The sequence below is a fragment of the Lepisosteus platostomus genome, chromosome 28 (assembly GCF_059453375.1).
Source record: "Lepisosteus platostomus isolate fLepPlt1 chromosome 28, fLepPlt1.hap1, whole genome shotgun sequence".
In the NCBI taxonomy this organism is placed as follows: Eukaryota; Metazoa; Chordata; class Actinopteri; order Semionotiformes; family Lepisosteidae; genus Lepisosteus; species Lepisosteus platostomus.
This window is the reverse complement of record NC_142638.1, coordinates 1,614,455-1,631,923: the sequence shown is the minus strand read 5'-3', so window position 1 is coordinate 1,631,923 and position 17,469 is coordinate 1,614,455. Positions and strand designations below refer to the sequence as shown.

The 17,469-nt window shown below is 43.6% G+C and overlaps 1 protein-coding gene across 4 annotated transcripts in view; it reads left to right on the top strand.

Moving 5' to 3' along the window:
- The window catches only part of spop (speckle type BTB/POZ protein), a 126,519-nt gene that overhangs the window by 27,383 nt on the left and 81,667 nt on the right, over positions 1 to 17,469 (top strand). For 2 of the 4 annotated variants that reach the window (XM_088623141.1, XM_088623144.1), the window contains exons 2-3: positions 8,442 to 8,519; positions 15,428 to 15,515. The gene's annotated coding sequence lies outside the window, so the exon portion shown is untranslated. The remainder of the gene's footprint in view (positions 1 to 8,441; positions 8,520 to 15,427; positions 15,516 to 17,469) is intronic. The other 2 variants (XM_088623145.1, XM_088623142.1) reach the window with 1 other exon arrangement.

Here is a 17,469-nt window from a genome sequence, read left to right as displayed (position 1 = left end):
AATAATATATAACTAAATCAGTAATGATTAGGTATACTTCTAGTATTTAGCCTTGATGGAGATATTCATTGCAATTATTTTGTACTTAATAAACATGTAAAGTTGAGGTCTCCTCACTTTCCCTGTAAAAATTCAAAAGCACATGTTGAATCCACTTCCCCCCCCAAAATATCTTAGAAACATGGGGAGACGTGCAGGGATTTTGTGGTCTAGAATTCCACTTGGGCATTGACCTTTAATTTCATTGTGTTGTGATGCCTGACCTGTTAGAATTACAAAGCCATGTGCACGTGGCTTGCTAAAATTAAACACTTAAACAATAATTCATGGAGAAGACTCCCATTGCTCAATAGTTTAATCTTTTCTGGGTTTTACGAGTTGCATTCCCTTACACAGGCCAGCGCTCTGTGCTGGATCGTTAAAACTTGTTTGATTATGCAGAGTTGATGTGCATAGGCAGACATTTGATGTTAAAGTGATATTGGTATTCTGTTTCATCAGTACAATTTGTACAAGAGCCTGGAGCTTGTAAAATCTAACTTGTATCTTACTACTGTGCAGCTGGAGTCTTGTTTGTTTTTTACGTTGTACATTAATTGTGGTAAATCAAGGTACAGTTACAGTGACTCCAGATTAAAAAAACAAATCCTAAACAATATCATAGCCTCTACATCAGAACTATTAAACGATCATCTGTGCTCTAGGCCTTCGAGGAATATCTGGTTTAGTATTACCCTGATGGTTTTTCTGTTCTTGTTGACATAATTGGCATCATCGACCAGCGGCGGGATAAATATCGCAGTATAATGTGGCTGCAGCTTTCTCGGATTCTGATGAAGACGTATCTGCTAGCTCCTGGAAGAAACGAGAGAAAAAAGTTCCTCAGTTTATTTTGCAGTTGATTGATGACTTGGGTTATGCCAGCAGAAACAGCAGAGCGTTCACACCAGAGCTAAAGAAGATATTGCAGAAATTCCCACAGTGTATACCACCACCAACACTTAAAGAGCCAGGACTCATGCTCACTGTCCAAAACCTCACTGCCCTTTCATGAATATAAGAAAGCATCCAGAAAAAACGATACCCTCTTCAAATGCTGTTTTCTGGCCTATCTGGGTGGATTGTGTTAGTGGCTTTGATGATTTTGAATACTTGAATCGTGTTCTCTGTAGTCGTGTTTATTCTAGATGAAAGGTGTTCAGCTTTTAGCCTTTCAGTGTGTGACATTCCTTTGAGCTGAAGATGTTTGTTTGGACTGACACTAGAGTCACAGTGTCACAATGTTTTTCAACATGGTGACAAAATTGTACACAATTTTAACACAATTTCTCTTTGACTGTTATAGTAAATATAGTATAAAGCTTCCAAGCCCTGTCTTGTCAGACCTCAGAAGCTCAGCTGGGCTTGGTTTATGCTTGAATGAATAATATGAAGGCATATCATGTCACTCCTGCAGGTTGTGTCAAGGGGAAGATTCTGGCCAGGGCTAGTGTCTGGTCACTATCCTGGTGTTGATGGTATATTGGGAAAGCTCACCTTGGCCCAGCCTTGTTAATTGATAGCTCACGCCCTCAGAGCCTGGCCATGTCGAGTTGCCACATGTAGTTGAATTCTCTCAGTAATCCCTGTCTTCAGCACACCCCTATGTGGTGCGTGGATGAGCTGCCTGTGTAGAACAGGCTGGCGACCAGAGGCCCTGCAAATCTATGAGCCAGAATCCAGATCAGTGCAGGTGGGAAGTACAGAGGAGTGCAGACATCAGCACCGGGCGATTTTACTGTTACACTCTACATAGGTGTTGGTCCAAGCTGGGTGATTGTTATGTGTGAAGTGGATTCTGCAGAATCTCGTGTGATTATTCAGCACTGTGAAGGTCCTATTGACTTCACTGCATTTGTATCGGACTGAAATAATCACTGTCAGTCTTCCACTGAGTGACACAGGGAGGCAATGTTTCCAGCAGCTTATAAGCTTGACTGTTTTTTTGTGATTGTGACATTTGCACGGTACTTCAAGTCCTCCATTAACATTTAATCAGGTTTGGGAGTTTGCCTTTGTAAGCCAGTCTTGGGCTGTGGGATTCAATGACAGAATGTTCTGACCCGGTCCAACTTTTCTGCAGTGAGAATGCAGATGCAGCCCTGTGTTTTTTTTGTGTATGAGCCAAATAGAACTGGAATGACACACTTTTGCCGAAATATTTGGAGAAATCTGTATGGACGGTTTTGGTCTCCTTTCTGTGACCCCCTGAAGTATGACTAGATGCACTGAAAGCAGCAACCGTGGTGATGTAATTATCAGTATTGTACTTCAGTAAGTGGTGATGTAATTATCAGTATTGTTGTGCCTAAGTGCCGACAACAGAAGAGCGCTGCTCCGGTCTATCATTTTGCTGTCCTTGTCGTACATGTTGAATTGCACAAGGAGAAATGTGGCATCGATTTCCATTGTGAGTATAAACAATTTTTCTAGTACTTTGGAAATAGGGCAGTTTGTAATTAGAGAAATTCAATTCTTTCAGCCACATGTGCATACCAATATAACTATTAATTTTTCTTATCCACTTTCCATGTAAACTAAGATTGCCAAAAAACAAAGAGGCAGAATTCTGCTACTGCAGAGTTATCCAGGTGTTTCCTGCCATGTAAATTTGCTGAATATCTCAGCTGAAGAACGTGGCGCTTCTGTCGGATCAGCCCTGTATGCTGACTCTAGAGTTTTCTGAGGAAAACGATAAGACTCTTGTTGCAGGTCTGTTGGATAATCCATTTCAGGTTGTATCAGCTGCAAATACATGTATTAGGTAGTCAAATTCATTTTCAAATTTGTAGTTCATTTTAGGGGTTTCAAATAATGATCAAAGCTGGTGTTCATTGGCACAAAGATGGAAAGCTACACCCATCTTTCCAATGGAAAGGAGTAAATTGTGATGCTCATGCAAACCTAACTACACTCCTTTAATGTTTATTTTGCATGTTGGCTGGTTTGTTAGTTTTGTTATTGTCTCCTGCAGTTTCATTTGTCACTTAAAAGATGCAGCCAGTGCCAGTGCTTGATCAGATCTCTTGTTTCCTGCGGTGCAGCCAAGTTCATTTTGGGTTTTGTCTGCCTCTCTCTGCTGTAGATCGCGGCAGACTCAGCTGTAGAATGGCTTCCTGTTCACTGTGAAAGACAAACAGTCCTCATTACTGCCAGCGCAGGCTCTGGCTCTGTGAGCAGGGAGTGTGTGGGCAGCTCTGAGGACAGACAAGCCTGGATGACAGTTGTGGTCTAATTGTGACAGTTATCCGGGTTTAGTGGCTCTTTATAAGAGTAGTCAAGCGCTTGATGTAACCCTGGCGAGCCAGTTATTGTGCTGCCTTGATTCAGGCTGTGTGGTGATGGTGATTTACCCTCCTCTAATATGCACACAGAGGCATCTACATCTCACTTCATTTTTCTTTCAATCCCTTTTCTTTTAACTCTTATCTTCCCGTCTCTCTTTTTTCTTCCTTCCCTCCTGTGTCTTTCGCTTCTTTTTAATTGTTTTGTGGCCTTTCTCGTTTTGTCTTTTCCTCCGTCTCTTTTTTTATCTCTTCCTTTTTTTGTCCCTTTCACTTTGTCCACCTGTTTATTTCTCACTGCAGGCCAGCTCCCCCCTCCTGCAAATCTGGAAAAAAAAGAAATAGTAAACAAGGTGCCTTATTCCTGATCTTAAATTCTCTTATAAACTGCTGAAAATGGATGAGCCAGGCTTTTGATGCAACCACATGGACTCTTCTGTTAAAGGCTTCCTTCAGGTTGGGAACAGGAGAGATCTTAGGGGTGCTGTCTATCACAGGGCATGATCTGTGTCTCCAATGTGAAAGTCTGAAATTACTCACAGTCCACAGCAGAGTTACAGTTCTTTCATATCTTGCAAACTGCATGCTGTAGTGTATAAGTCGCAGCCACGTGCTTTTTATTGAAGGTCTGGTCAGCATTGCTGCCTCACAGCGCTGGGGCCCTGGGTTCAGTTCCAAACCTGGGGTGCTGTCTGTGTGGAGTTTGTATGTTCCTGTGGATTTCCTCCGGGAACTCTGGTTCCCTCCTACAATCCAAAAACATACGGGTAGGTAATTTTCCTGTGGGTATGTGTGTGTCTGTCCTGTGATGGACTGGTGTCCCATCCAGGGTGTGTCTCACCTTGCATCCGTTACTGGCTGGGACCTTGAATTAGATCAAGCAGTTAGAAAATGGATGCACGGGTATATTTCAGGTTACCTGTAAATGACATACATTTATTACTTCCAGCTCTTAAAGCCCGAGTAGGAGCGGAGTGCTGCCTGCTGTGCAGTGAGTCTTTTTCCTTCTCTGGCAATTCCCGTCTTCCGAGCCGTTTGGGAATCCCGGAGTGAGAGGAAACACTGGGCTCGACAGCACGTCTCCGTGGAGGCGTGTGTGAGTGATGCTGCAAGTCTCCTGCTGTAGCTCGGTGTGAGACTGCAGCTGCCGGCCGGGGTGACTAAGCAGTTGGTGGTCCCAGAGTAGGGGATATAAAAGGCCAAGCGGTTGGCATTTCTGAGATGACTGGGGGGGGAAAAAGCCCCAGTTGGACCAATGGCGAGTGCTTACGAGGAATAGCAGCCTGCCCTGGTGATCCCCCGCTCGGTGGCTGTGCCGAGAGCGTCCCGGAGAGCAGTGTGCTGTGAAAGACGCCGCTGGAAGATGAGCAAGGGCAGTGGCGTAGCCCGGTGGCTCCTGGGGTAATGAACCGTGGAGAATGGAACATCTTGAGAAAAGGCTGAGATCGTTTATCCCGGGATGCGTGTTTGTTGGCGCCGACAGGCCCGGGGAAGGAGTAAGCGCCACGCAGCCGGGGCCTGAAAGGGCAGGGCATACAAGGCAGCCAAACGGAGTCAATGACAGGGAATCTGCAAACTCCAAAGTGCTCATCAAGCCCGGCTGTGACACTGCTGCCTTAGGCAAGGGGCCGTTGCTGTTAGTGTTAAAAAAAACCCACCCACCAGTCTGGAGTAAAAAGGGCAGATTAGTAGAGTAATCTCATTTTAAATCCTAAAATAAAAAAAAGACCTCGTCAGATATAAATTTAGGCAAGTACACAACACAGTAAGTTTTTTTGAAAGGCTTCCCTGACAGGGTGACACTCCTGATATCCCTTTTGACATTTATTTGCAAGGAAATTACTCTAGACCAAAGGGGCCTATTGAAGATAAGTGATTTCTCACTGCTCCCTTCGTGCCCAGCCCAGCCCAGCACAGTTCTGCTGTGCCCGGTGCCGAAGAAAGAGATGGCGATCGGAATATGCCAACATGCGCTATTTCTGTGGCTGGACAGAGAATTTTTTTTGAGGCTCTTGTTGAAATGCAAATGAAGTTGTATGCTGTGACATTTCATCATATTTTCTGATTAAATTAAATGGTTTGTTTTTATGTTACACATATGAGCCTAATCAGCAGCCCCAGCTGTTTATAGACAGTATATCAATGTCAGCACTGGAAATAAGAGCTAGGAGTTCCCTTCAGGCCCAGTCTGGGGTGCTGTCTGTATGGAGGTTGTATGTTCTCCCATGGGTGGGAGTGTGTGTCCGTGTGCCTGTTGCTTGCTGGGATCGGCACCGGCTCCCCCACGACCCTGAATTGGAAGATTCACTTAGAAAATGGATGGATTATTAATAATGACAATGAGCCAGGACAGGTGTCACTTCTTACCCCAAGGAAACAACATCTTAAATAGTTACAGCAGTACACGGCAGTAGTAAAGGCTTTGAGCAAATTGTTGATGCTCATTCAGATACATGTTATAATTCCTTATTGTATATAAGATGTCTTAAACTGCTGTACATTAAGAAGGGCGATCACAATCTTCAGAAAAATAAGGTTTCTTTTTTGAAGTCGCGCGCCAGGATATCACTTGTGTCCGAGGATGTGCAGTATTCGCAGTGAGCTGTTCCGGTGGTGAACTACCGAAGAGGGGAGCTGTGACTGCACTGAGTGAGTGGAGGGAGCTGTGAAGTGATGGGCTCAATTTGCAGGCTGAGCCGTGTGTGAGTCCTGAGCATTTTGAATCTGATTACGAGCTCTCAGGTTTTTTGGGCAGTCCTCATTTCCTGGTGTCAGGCCTCATTACGCCATCGCCGCTTGTCTGTTTGAGTGGGGGGGGGGCGAGGGTCGGGGAGGGGGGCGCTTTGTTAGCCCTTCCTCCCACGCGGGTCTCCGCTCCGAGCGTCGGCGCGGCTGGTAGGGCGATTGACAGACGGACGGGCAGCACCCGCCGCTCTCTCGCTGGCCTGACCTCGGAGGCTCGCACCACAGCGCAGGACGGACTGAGCGCCACTGCCACCGCAGTTGTGATTAAGTTGTGACTGAGCAAAAGACTTTCTAGGAGTATTATTAAACTTTTGCTCTTATGGATGAAACTGTCCTTTATGTTTTTGGAAACAATAGTATTCGAGATTTCAGCATCTTCCTTTTAATCCGTCTTATCCATTTTCTACCCGCTTCTTGAAATTCAGGGTTGTGGGGGAGCTGGAGCGGCGGATGCAAGGCAGGCACACCTTGGGCGGGACACCAGTCCATCACAGAGCGCACACAGACACGCACACACACAGACAGCTATACACTCACTCCAGGGCCAATTTTACCAGAAGGCAATTAACCTACCGGCATGCCTTTGGTCTGAGGTAGGAAACCGGAGCACCTGGAGGAACCCACGTGAACACAAGGCAACCGTGCAAACTCCACCCAGATAGTACTGCTGGTCCGTAATGGAACCAGCAGCCTGACGCTTGAAAGCAACGATATTAATGACCGTATCAACATGTCGCCTATTTTTCTTTTTAGTAACTTTGAAAATATTTTGGGGGATATGCAGAGCAAACTTGGTTCTTGGCTCCCTGGATCTGAATTTAACAAAGTTGTCCAAATGCATAACTATTGGCATCCCTCCACTGCTTACCTGTTACATGAAGGACCGATTTTTAAAACTGTGGTGAGGGCACCATCTTGTCTGAAAGGCTGTCTATAGTAACATAGTCAGTGTCTCTGTCTTTTATTATTCTAGCTATGTTGAGATTTGACATCTCTTTAAAATAATTTTCTGAAGATTATAAATAGTGTTACTGTTATTATTTCTGACATGCCACATTATGCATTGTAAGTGACTATCAGCTGTTCCAGTTTGCATCTCTCTTGTCTGTGGTTAATGCTCACTAACCTGGTAGAAGTAAGTATCTGGACAGCTGTTTTCCAAGGAATTTGCAGGGGAGGTAATTTAGTGTTGCACCGTGCTGAAAAGTGCTTGAAGGATCGCTGCAGGCAGCACTTATATCCAATGTTAAAGGAAGGCCAAGGAACATAGGCAGTAGGCTATTTCTTTTTTGTTTTACTAGTCTGAACGTATCTTTGTACAGCTGTTGGTTCCCTTTGGGGTGATGGAATGGAATTGCCTGTAATTCTCACCGTCCCTGAAAACGTCAGTCTTGGCTACGTTTGTCTTGAGCATTGCTGGCTGCCCACTTGGCCATTGGGAGTCTAACAAAGGAACCATGAATGAGTTTACAGATTATTTTGCCTATTTTGTAGGTCAGGGTGCTAGCTTAGCTATATTGATCTGAGCCCGTATTAATCATTTCTTGGAGGGATGTGTCCATACATCTAATTGTGTTTCTCTGGGTGGCGTGCTTAAGGTTAATGCAACTGATTTACAGTTTTATAACCTGTGTAGTTTTTCATTAGCGTGTTATACTCTATTCCCTGTTTTCTTTTTGCAAGTATTTAGGTCCCATGGCTTTAATAAATCTGCAATAAAATAGGTTCTGGGTATGTGGTCTTTTAACAATGGTGAAATGGTATATATATATACACCTTTGCATATACCAGTGAGAATGCTTGTTCATTTCCCATGCAGAACGTGACTGGAGGTGCTACCAAGTGAGTCTGTTTGTCTCTGCGGTTGTGTTTATCATTTGTGTTCAAACTTGATTTACAGTCAATCTTAAAACTGCCCAGTTGTTCTCCTTATAATGTACAATACTTATTCTGTGGAAGGATGTGGAGTGAAGGATCTGTGAGGGAGTTTATCTCTTGACAAGTGACATTATAATAACTCATAGCCAAACAATCATATTGGAATCACAAAGGAGGGTATATTGTTTTTTTTAACATTGTGACCTCACTGTACAGAAACTGTTGCACTTGGTGTGTCAGAAGTCCTGACATTGTATTATTTACGGCACTTAAAAAAAAGTCTTTGTGTTTAGTTCCTCTCTTTAAAATATTAATGCGACCAAAGAACCAAATAGTTTGTCTTAATTAAAAACTAAAATGTAGATTAAATTGAAAATTGCTCTAGCTTTAAATTTTAAGAATGTTAAGCAGATTGAATGGAAGAGCCCCTGCTGTATTGGAATGGCCCAGCCCTAAAGCACCAGAGGAGTTATGATTGTGTTTCTGTCTCCGCAGTGTGACAGTCAGCAAGCACAGCTGGCCCATCTGTGGCTGGATTGAAGGCACACAGATGTCTGAGGAGCTTTGATCTGGGTGAGTACAGAGTCACTGGAGAGCGAGAAACATGAGCGTGTGTGTGTGTGCGTGTCTGAGGAGTTTGTGTTGTGAGTTATTCGCATGCCTGTCTCTCTGCAAGGAAAGCCTTTCATGGAAAAAATAAATCCTACAGAAATACTAGTTGGTTTATGTGATCAGTAGGGGACTCTGTCCAAGGTGCTGAATGAGCCCTGATGCCCAGGGACCTTGGACTAAAACTGAGCATGAGCGCCAGAGTTACTGAAACTATTCCACCAAATTGTCAAAAGCAGAATATTATCAGTTGTCTGATTTTGTTAATGAAAATGCAAAAGAGAAGCCCAGCACTGCTGCGAGTACTAATACTCATGGAGATCTATTGGATCTTTGTGGATTGTTTTCTTGAAATAGATGCAAACATGGATCTTCACAAGTTACTAGGAACCAACTACAATATTTGACTCACCTGTGACTGGTCCTTCTGGGATGAAACAGATATGACAGAATGGCACATCCCTGCATATTTCTAGAGGATGCACAATTTTTGCTGGAAATAGCTACCTTTGTAAAGCTCAACAGAAGTGAAATGTTATGTGTTGTTATCAGTTTGCTAGGTGATGTCAAATTCTACAGGCAGTGGCAGTGACTGTGATCATGTTGACTATTGAAGTAATAGCTCCACATTGACTTTGCCAGGAGCAGGTACTTCTGACAAAAATTTATGGTCAAGCCTTTCAATTGAATTTATGGATGAGAGGAGAAAAACAAAATTTCATTGGCGGGTTGAAATACAGTCCAGGTTATAACCTCCCTGAAGCTGGGAGCGACTCATCAATTGGCAAAATTGTCCAGGCCCTTTCTGCTGTACTGCTATTTATCTCTGCCTTGTTGTAATGTAGACACTCCTGACTTCCACAGGCTCTACCAGGCATGTCTGTGACACTATTTTATGTACCATTACACTGACATGGCCCATTGAGTCTTTAACAGCCCAGGACTAATGTTTCTTAGATCTGCTTTTATATAATGGGGTCAGAAGTGTATCCTACCCAGACTTTTAGAAAGATGCCCAACAGCACACAAAGGAATTAGACTAACACTAGGGCTAATGTTTCTGCCTTGAATTTTTTGCAGTAAAGAAATGAAGATGACCAATGCCTTTGTTAAATTTATTGCTTGAGCATAGCAATTTTGTTTTAACTACTTAAGCAGGTGTCTAGCACAATAGTTTAGTGGTAATTTCAAATAAAAGGATCTCAAGGGTCGCAGTTGATTCATTCCTGATTTCATTGAAGTGATCAGCTTACTAAATCGATGAAGACTCACATATTTTTCCGTGATGATTTAAAGGTGGCCTATCGCACATGCTGGATTGTGGCTTGCAGGCACCAGGCCAGATCACCCCAGCAGTGTGGTACCTTGCTCTGTATATTGGCTTACCTGTTGACCTTGCCTTTACTTTATGCAGTATTGTGGGAAACCACTATGCTTAATTTTCCATTGTTTATGTTATTTACCATTATCTCTGATGTTTTATGTTCTTTTACACAGCATGTGATGCACTTGGGTTATTAGCTCTAATTTGATTTAAATAAAGGAGTCAGCCGACTAGTTCTGTAAAAGGACTGATAATGCAGGTTCTTTAAAAACAATTGAAGCAGTTGCACATTTTTTTTTGTTTGCGTTATGAGGCTCCTCTGCTCTGTTTCCTGGATAAACCTTCAGTTCTTTGGTGTCTACTAGCTCCGTTGTGCCTGTCTGTACCTCATGCAACATAAAGCAGAGGTGACCTTGTTTCTCAAAGCAAATGAGGGCTTGAAGTGGAAGATGTGAAAGAAGCTTTTAGAAGAGAAGACCTTGACACATCATCTGAAGGGGGTAACCAAGGGATGCCAAGCAGGCCTTGCTGGCTTTGGGTTCCTCTGCCCTGGCAGTGTTCGGCCAGCTGGGAAGCCCCTCCTGAGAGCTTCCGTTCTGTTCAGATGGGGGCCACTGGTCAGTGGAGCGACGGGCTCATCCTGTGTTTTGGACAGACGCCTTGTCTTAACTGGCTTAGCTGCAGGTGCTGCTCCTGGGGAAATGGTTTTAGAGCATAAAGAGAAGCAGCATAAAACCCCACATGGGGAAATAATAGAGGAAAAAGAACACAGAATAAATTTACACCTATAATCACACAGCTAGGACTTAGTAAGTCCTTGACTTAAGTTTACAGCAAACATGAATTGGGTTTAGCCAGTTATTGTTATAATGGCAATCTGCCTTTGCGGTTATAAATGCCTCTTACTTTATTTTATAGTTCAAGTCCTCCTAAAATAGTTCTGCGAGTCGTGAGTGGCAGGTTGCTGTTAAGCCTATTGTGCTTGTCCTCTTGGTAGCTGCTTATCGATCTTTGCAGTGCATTGCTCTGGACCTTGAGAGATCAGAGAGAGTTTGGCTTCACAGAGTGTCGCGCTCTAGAACTCTCTGAATGAATGAAGAGGATTCCTTTGGGAGGTTCCATTAAGCTTGTCATCACCCACCCACCTTCCTTCCTCTGCTGCTCACAGCTCCTGATGGCTGACGCTGTCCTCGCTGATAGCACCGCACGTTAGTCAGTCACTGGGGTCACTGTTGGACATCACCCCAAACAGATTTCATGCCAGGGGTTTCCCAGCTCTGGTCATCAGTGTCCATCGAGGTTTTCCAGATCCAGGTTAACCCTTGAGATGAGACCCAGCATACCTGCTGGTATCCAAATTTACAAGACTGTCTTTTTCTCCTAGACTTAAAACCTAACCAGTCCCTTCAGTGTTTAGCCAGTTGTGTGTTTCCCACTTAAGCAAGCTAGATCACGAGGCTTATGTCATAATCTTTTATCAATCTAGTGATCTCAGTTGATTGGAACGTACTGTAGCTTCATTTGGCCACTGTAGTTTAAGCCTTTCAGGAGTCCTTACTAATACAACAATCATGTTTGGCTAGTTTACAAAGTGCTTTTTTTCCCTGGGGCTGTTACTCACAGCAGCAGCAAAGCAGAATTGATACAGTTTGCATCTTTTTGTACAGTACAAGTGAGCGTTGCCCTGAAATGGGCAGAGAACGAGGCAGAGGGAAAGAGAGGCCCCACAGCTCTCTTCAATCATTAGCAGGCCCTCCCAGAGACTGTCAGCCAGAGGGCCCGCTGGAGCAGAAACCCGCCTATGAGGGCAAGCACGCAAGCCTAGGGAAAGGCAAATCACAGAGAAATAAAAACTGAGCAATTAATAAAGGGCCTGAGGAGGCACAGGGTCTATGCATGGTGTGAGCAGGATGACTGATTCCAGGAGACAGGCAGAAGGAATAATTATGGCTCACGCTGATCTGTGCCTCTGCTCTGAGGAGGGTGCTATCTCCTGGGCAGCCTTGAAAACAGTGGCAGGAGGACAGTGGGGATGCAAACCCATGTTGGCATTAATGCCAGTTTTAGCCAGACTGGCATACCTGGAAGGTACATTTTCATATAGATTTAACAATTCATTCAGGGTCTGTTTTGTTAGAGGTGTTTTTTGAAGAGATGTTAAAGATTGTGCTATTGGGGATGTTTATAGGTAAAAAAAATGTTGGATCTTGTTTTTGAACATAGTTGTTAATTTGCTCACTCCACTGCCCTAGCCCTTGTTACTGTACAAGCACTGATGGTTGGTCTATCCTTAGATATCTGTATGCTTTTTACTGGCCAAACCTGGTTCAAGGTGGGTAATGACAGAGTACAGAATCAGCTTAGTGATCTCTGCATTCTGCATTGAAGGTTGCTGTAGTGTAAACCAGGGACCTTTTCTGATCACAGCTGGACCCTGTGCAATGCAGAATATTAATTGGTTAATCCTCCTGGCTTTAATTTGTGTTGACTGTTAAGTAGCAGCTATGGTGGCAAACAGCTGATCATCATTTGTGTGAAATGCTTTAAGTCTACTGAGATGAGCAATCTTCTTGTTAAGCGTCATAAACTGCAGATCAGAAATTTGCATTTTATATCCACAAGCAGTAAACTAAACTAAGAGCAAATTAGGACACAAATTGATTGAGCACCTCTTGATAGCTTATTGCTGTACCATTGGGAAATGAACGTGATTAATTTGCAGAAATAATTCTCTGCATGGTTTTGGTTGATAGCTTTGTGCCCTGTGTGACTGACAGACCTTGGGGTGTTTGTACCTGTACCAGACTCAAATTTCTTGTTAATTTTTTTACAGATTTTTGTTCGGAATGCAGGCAGTGATAGATAACCTACCAAGAGCAAGATTTGTTCATTTACTCATAAGATTTTAAATCTGGGATATTGGTTACCTCATTGCAATAAAATTAATTGCCCAGTTGCTATTGATATGTGTGGCAAGGTAAATGAACAACCCAAGGCTTACTTTCTTTGTACTCTTTCAAGGAAACATTAACCTCTATAGAGCTGCATGAACTCTAAGAAATGGGTGCAGATGGAAAAAAGAAAATATCAAATGAAGAACAGTAATCACTTAGCTATCAAAAGCAGTAATGATAATTATGGAGCTAATCATACATTACTGATTAAGCAATTCACATGTAATGTTTGTTGATGTTAATTTTGAAGTACCCTGCTTCATGCAGTGCTACAATGGTCTACAGGAATGTAAATCCTGAAAATCCTACCCTTTCTGTTTACCTGTCTTCATTGTCAAAACCAAAACTCTCACTGCAACTAACAGCTGTGAGACCCTCTGCTGTCCCTTCTCTTCCTTCATCTGGCCTCAGCGAAATGATGGTGCCTTTGTTGTGGATGTGCAGCAACGGGTCGACTGCAGTGTCCGATGTCAAGTAGTCACTGCACTCTGCAGGGCAGCTTGTTTGGAAGATGGTTTTCAGTTTTGTGCTGATGGTACGCTGGTGAGGACAATATCCAGCAAGCAGTGTACAACATCGGGGACAGCACAGGGAAACAGCTATTGATAGAGTAGCTCAGCTGATGGGACATCTCGTGTTCCTTGTCTTTTTCTTTGTTTATGTGGTCTATTAGTTCTGTAATAACTTCTGTGTTTCCTCCCCCATAGGACCGGGATTTTTTTAAAAACAAAATTTAATTTTGTTAAATCAATAAAAATACAGGATCTCGGTTTAGTTGAGACAAGCCTGCTTTAAACACAGGTACATTTAATAGCTATTTTTAGAATTTCCTGTATGTTTTATAACTTACAATCTTTTGTTTGCTAGGTTGCTTTAAATCACACCATGTTTTAATGTTACTTTGATTTTAAGTTTCTGTAAGTTGTTCAGACTTGCAACATTCATGTTCGATTTAGTGATGTTTTTAAAACAGATCCATTGTGTGCTGGATTGAATTTATTAAATGTTTTTGTCTGAGCTCCTCAGTGCTTGCTCATCTGAAAGATTCGGTTGAGATTTACCGAGCTTGTGGCACTAACTGGTGATCTTTTCATCTAATGGAACTATGGTTTGGGTTCCAGTAGGAAGGGATCATCTTAGTCTGTGTCAACAAGAATCTGTGAAACTCAGATTCTCAGCTCATGCTACTGTGATCCTTAATGTAGTAAGCATGATTTTAAAAGTCATTGCTCAATTTGTAAAATGAGGTGCATGTGTTAAAAATTTGAATCTGTGACAGACTGACTCTAATGGTTTACAGGTGTTTTGACTTCTGTCTTTCAATACAGATTATTTTTAGTGCTGAGTATTCTAAGCAATTGGCAGATGTGTATCAGAATTCCCTGCTTCATGAATCCTTGAACGTCTTCCCTTTGTTTTCCCCCTCAGAAGTGCTGAAAATGCATTCATTTTTTGCATACTGACTCTGGAAATGAACAGGGCAATGGAGATCTTTCTGAATTTCACATTTACTCCTTTAAGCCTCTCTGAATCTGTTTCAGGCTTATCACCACATTAATGCACATGCGTAGAGATCATCTCAGCATTTTTCATTAAAGCTAGTTCTAAAAAAACATGTGCTCAAAGAATTTGATTCAGAAGATTGAGTTTTATGAGCATTTCAATATGAATTGAACTGAAATCTTGAAGCGATGCAGCAAAACAGGATCTCCACCCTTATACTTTTATGCAACTTGAAGCAGCAGCCAAGAGTTTAGCATTAACTAATCTATAGGTGCTGTTCATAGAATGAAATGTTGCTTCCTTTAACTGTCCTGGAAAACACATGATATAATTTCACTCTTCATTGTGTAGCGCACACCAACCTGCTGGAGTGTGACTTTAGGAAAGGTTCTGATGTGTTCGTGGACGTTTTTTGGAAGGTCACATCTCCATTTTGATATTCCTTATTACCTTTTTAGGACACCCTTCAAGGATCACTGGGCCTCAAGTTTAGAGGTTATGATATCTTCTTTTTGAGCAAATTCTTAACTTTAATGTTCTGGCACGTAACACCAAATACAGAACAAAGAACAGAACTACAGCACTTATGTCAGTGCACAAAGTACTCTCCCACCCTCACTCATCAGTTAGATGAGTGGGAGATGCATAGTGCAACTGCAAAATAAGAGGCTGTAGCATATATATTAGGAGATCTAATAACATCTTGTTTTTTTATACGAGGCTCCTGTTTCATGGCAACAGTGTTTCCCTTACATCCATTTTCTAAACCATTTCCCCCAGTCCAGGGAATGGGGGAGTTGGAGTCTATCCCACAAGACACGGGGGCAAGGCAGGCTATATCCTGGGTGGGACACCAGTCTATAGCAGGGCAGACACACTCAGACCAGGACCAATTTTCCCAGTAGCCAATTAAATTACCAGCTTTTCTTTGGACTGTGGGGGGAAACCCGAGCACCCAGAGCAAACCCACCTGATCACAGGGAGAACATACAAACTCCAGGCTGAAACCTTCGTCATAAGTCATACAGCATTTCGTTATCTTTCCCATACCTGATGGGGCTCCGTTCACCCTGGTCTTCTCTCTCCACCAGGGCTAGTGTGGTACTCCACAATCGGCACTATCAGAGAACCCACCAGGAGGCGCTGTGGGCAGGACCAGCAGGTCGCCCCTCCAGAAGAGTAAGTACCTCCTCAAACCGCGAGAGATACCCAGCAGAAAGCACGCCTCCTGGTGGGCGGAGGCTGGCCGTGTCCTGCTGTGGCTAGGGATTTCACAGCCATCGCCGCACGGCCAGTGATTTGCCTGGGCCGCTGCCACGGTTTGCGGAGATTCTGCTCAAGACGTCCTGCAGAGAGACGAGCTCGAGCCACCTCCACACCACAGCCTGATCCATGTCGGGTTGGACAAGCTGCTTTCGCAAAATCCGTTCATGAAGCCGGAAATACCGACAGCTCTTTTAATAAAGCCACTAGTGTCACGTTCTGGGTACCAGTGAGGTGGGCATGAAAGATCCAGCTGTTTTATGTAGAATATTGTACAGCTGCTCAGATGTGTAATTGCTCTCTGTTCTTCTTTCTGTTACTGAAGATCCTGTGCAAACAGTGCAGGAGTGGATTTCAGGAGGTTTTTAAAGACAGAAGTAAAGGGGCCTTTTCTTTATTAATGGTAGTAAAATGTGATTAATTTTGTTAACATCACAAATTGCTTTTGTACTATGAAGGACACAGCCCTTAAAACAGAAGGTACGAATATAGGCATAATCATTGCTTCCCCTTCTCTTCCAAAGCTGTTTACTAATGTATTATGTGTAATAAACTTTGCTGAACTAGATACTGTATGTGTTTCACAGAGGTATCTCTTTTAGTCTTGTGTTCATCCTAGCAAGCTGCAGTTGTTTTTTTAGTGCACAAAGTGATTTAAGGCTCAGATTGTGCTTGCTTATTCCTGCAATTGCAAAGCCATATGTTGACGATTGAACTGTTCACGTGTAACTTCAGGTACGGCCACTTTTCCATCTTTTCAGTTCTCATAATTGTTATGCTCAATATTCAATTATTCACATTTTGTTTAAAGTAAAGCCCAACCTCCCAACATTCATTTTAAGTTCCGGAGATATAACAGTCATTTTAACCAGGCAAAGGAGAGCTTTTACTGCAGTTTTCCTTCATGCCCTCTAAGGTGGCATTGCAGAGCGCTTATTAGCATATAACAGGGTAGTGTTGCAGCTAACAAACCTGGAGCCAGTCATAGTGCAGATGGGTGTGGAGTGGTAAGAACAGGGCAAATTAGAGGGAACTCTGAATGAAAGCCAGGTAGATATTCAAACGAACCCTCCCCAGGGGCAAATGATCCTGAAACAAAACAAATGTCTGTCAAAACCACAGTAGTAATTGTGTTACGAAAGGAGACGAGGTAAACTGCAGCTGCCGCCACCCGGCCGAAGACTTCTATCCCAGCCCTTCCGGTGGTCACGAGGAAGCCGCGATCAGCGCGCGGCACGTTGGGAACGGAGATCCGGAGGAAGCCGGAGTGTCGGGGGGGTCGGGAGAGACGCCCCTGCACGTCTCAGATGGAATGTACCTGCTAACAGCCCTCGCAGCGCCTGGGGATGAAGAGAGGGGACTTAATTAGCGCGCTGTCCTGTGAAGCGCGGTTAATCAGCTCCGCGGCGGCGGGCTGCGCACATGCTCGGCTCGCCGCTTTGAAACTTTCTTTAACCGTTGCCGGTTGCCTAGCAACTCCCAAAATGAGTTGAGGCGCTGGAAGTTTTTCCAGCCACCTCATTTTCGCTCTTATTGCTTTAGAGAGTCGGCGGCTCTGACTGGCACTTTTCAAACAGGCTATTTTGAGGCCTCTTGGAGCTGTTTCTTGTAGCCTTTTCAGGTCTTGACATTTGCTGTGCAGGGTGAATATTTACCTTTGTGCGTGTGGAGGTGGGGTAGCTGCATCAATAAACCTCGTGAGTTTTTCAGGGCCGCCAGCCACACTCTGCGCTCGTCTCTCCGTACCCCGAGCCCTTTGACAGCACAAAGCATCTTAATGGTCCCATCATTAGCATAGTCTAATTTCAGTTTCCCAGGCAACCCCCTGCCCATGGCTACGACTGGGCTTCCCTGTTGTATCTGCTGCTCG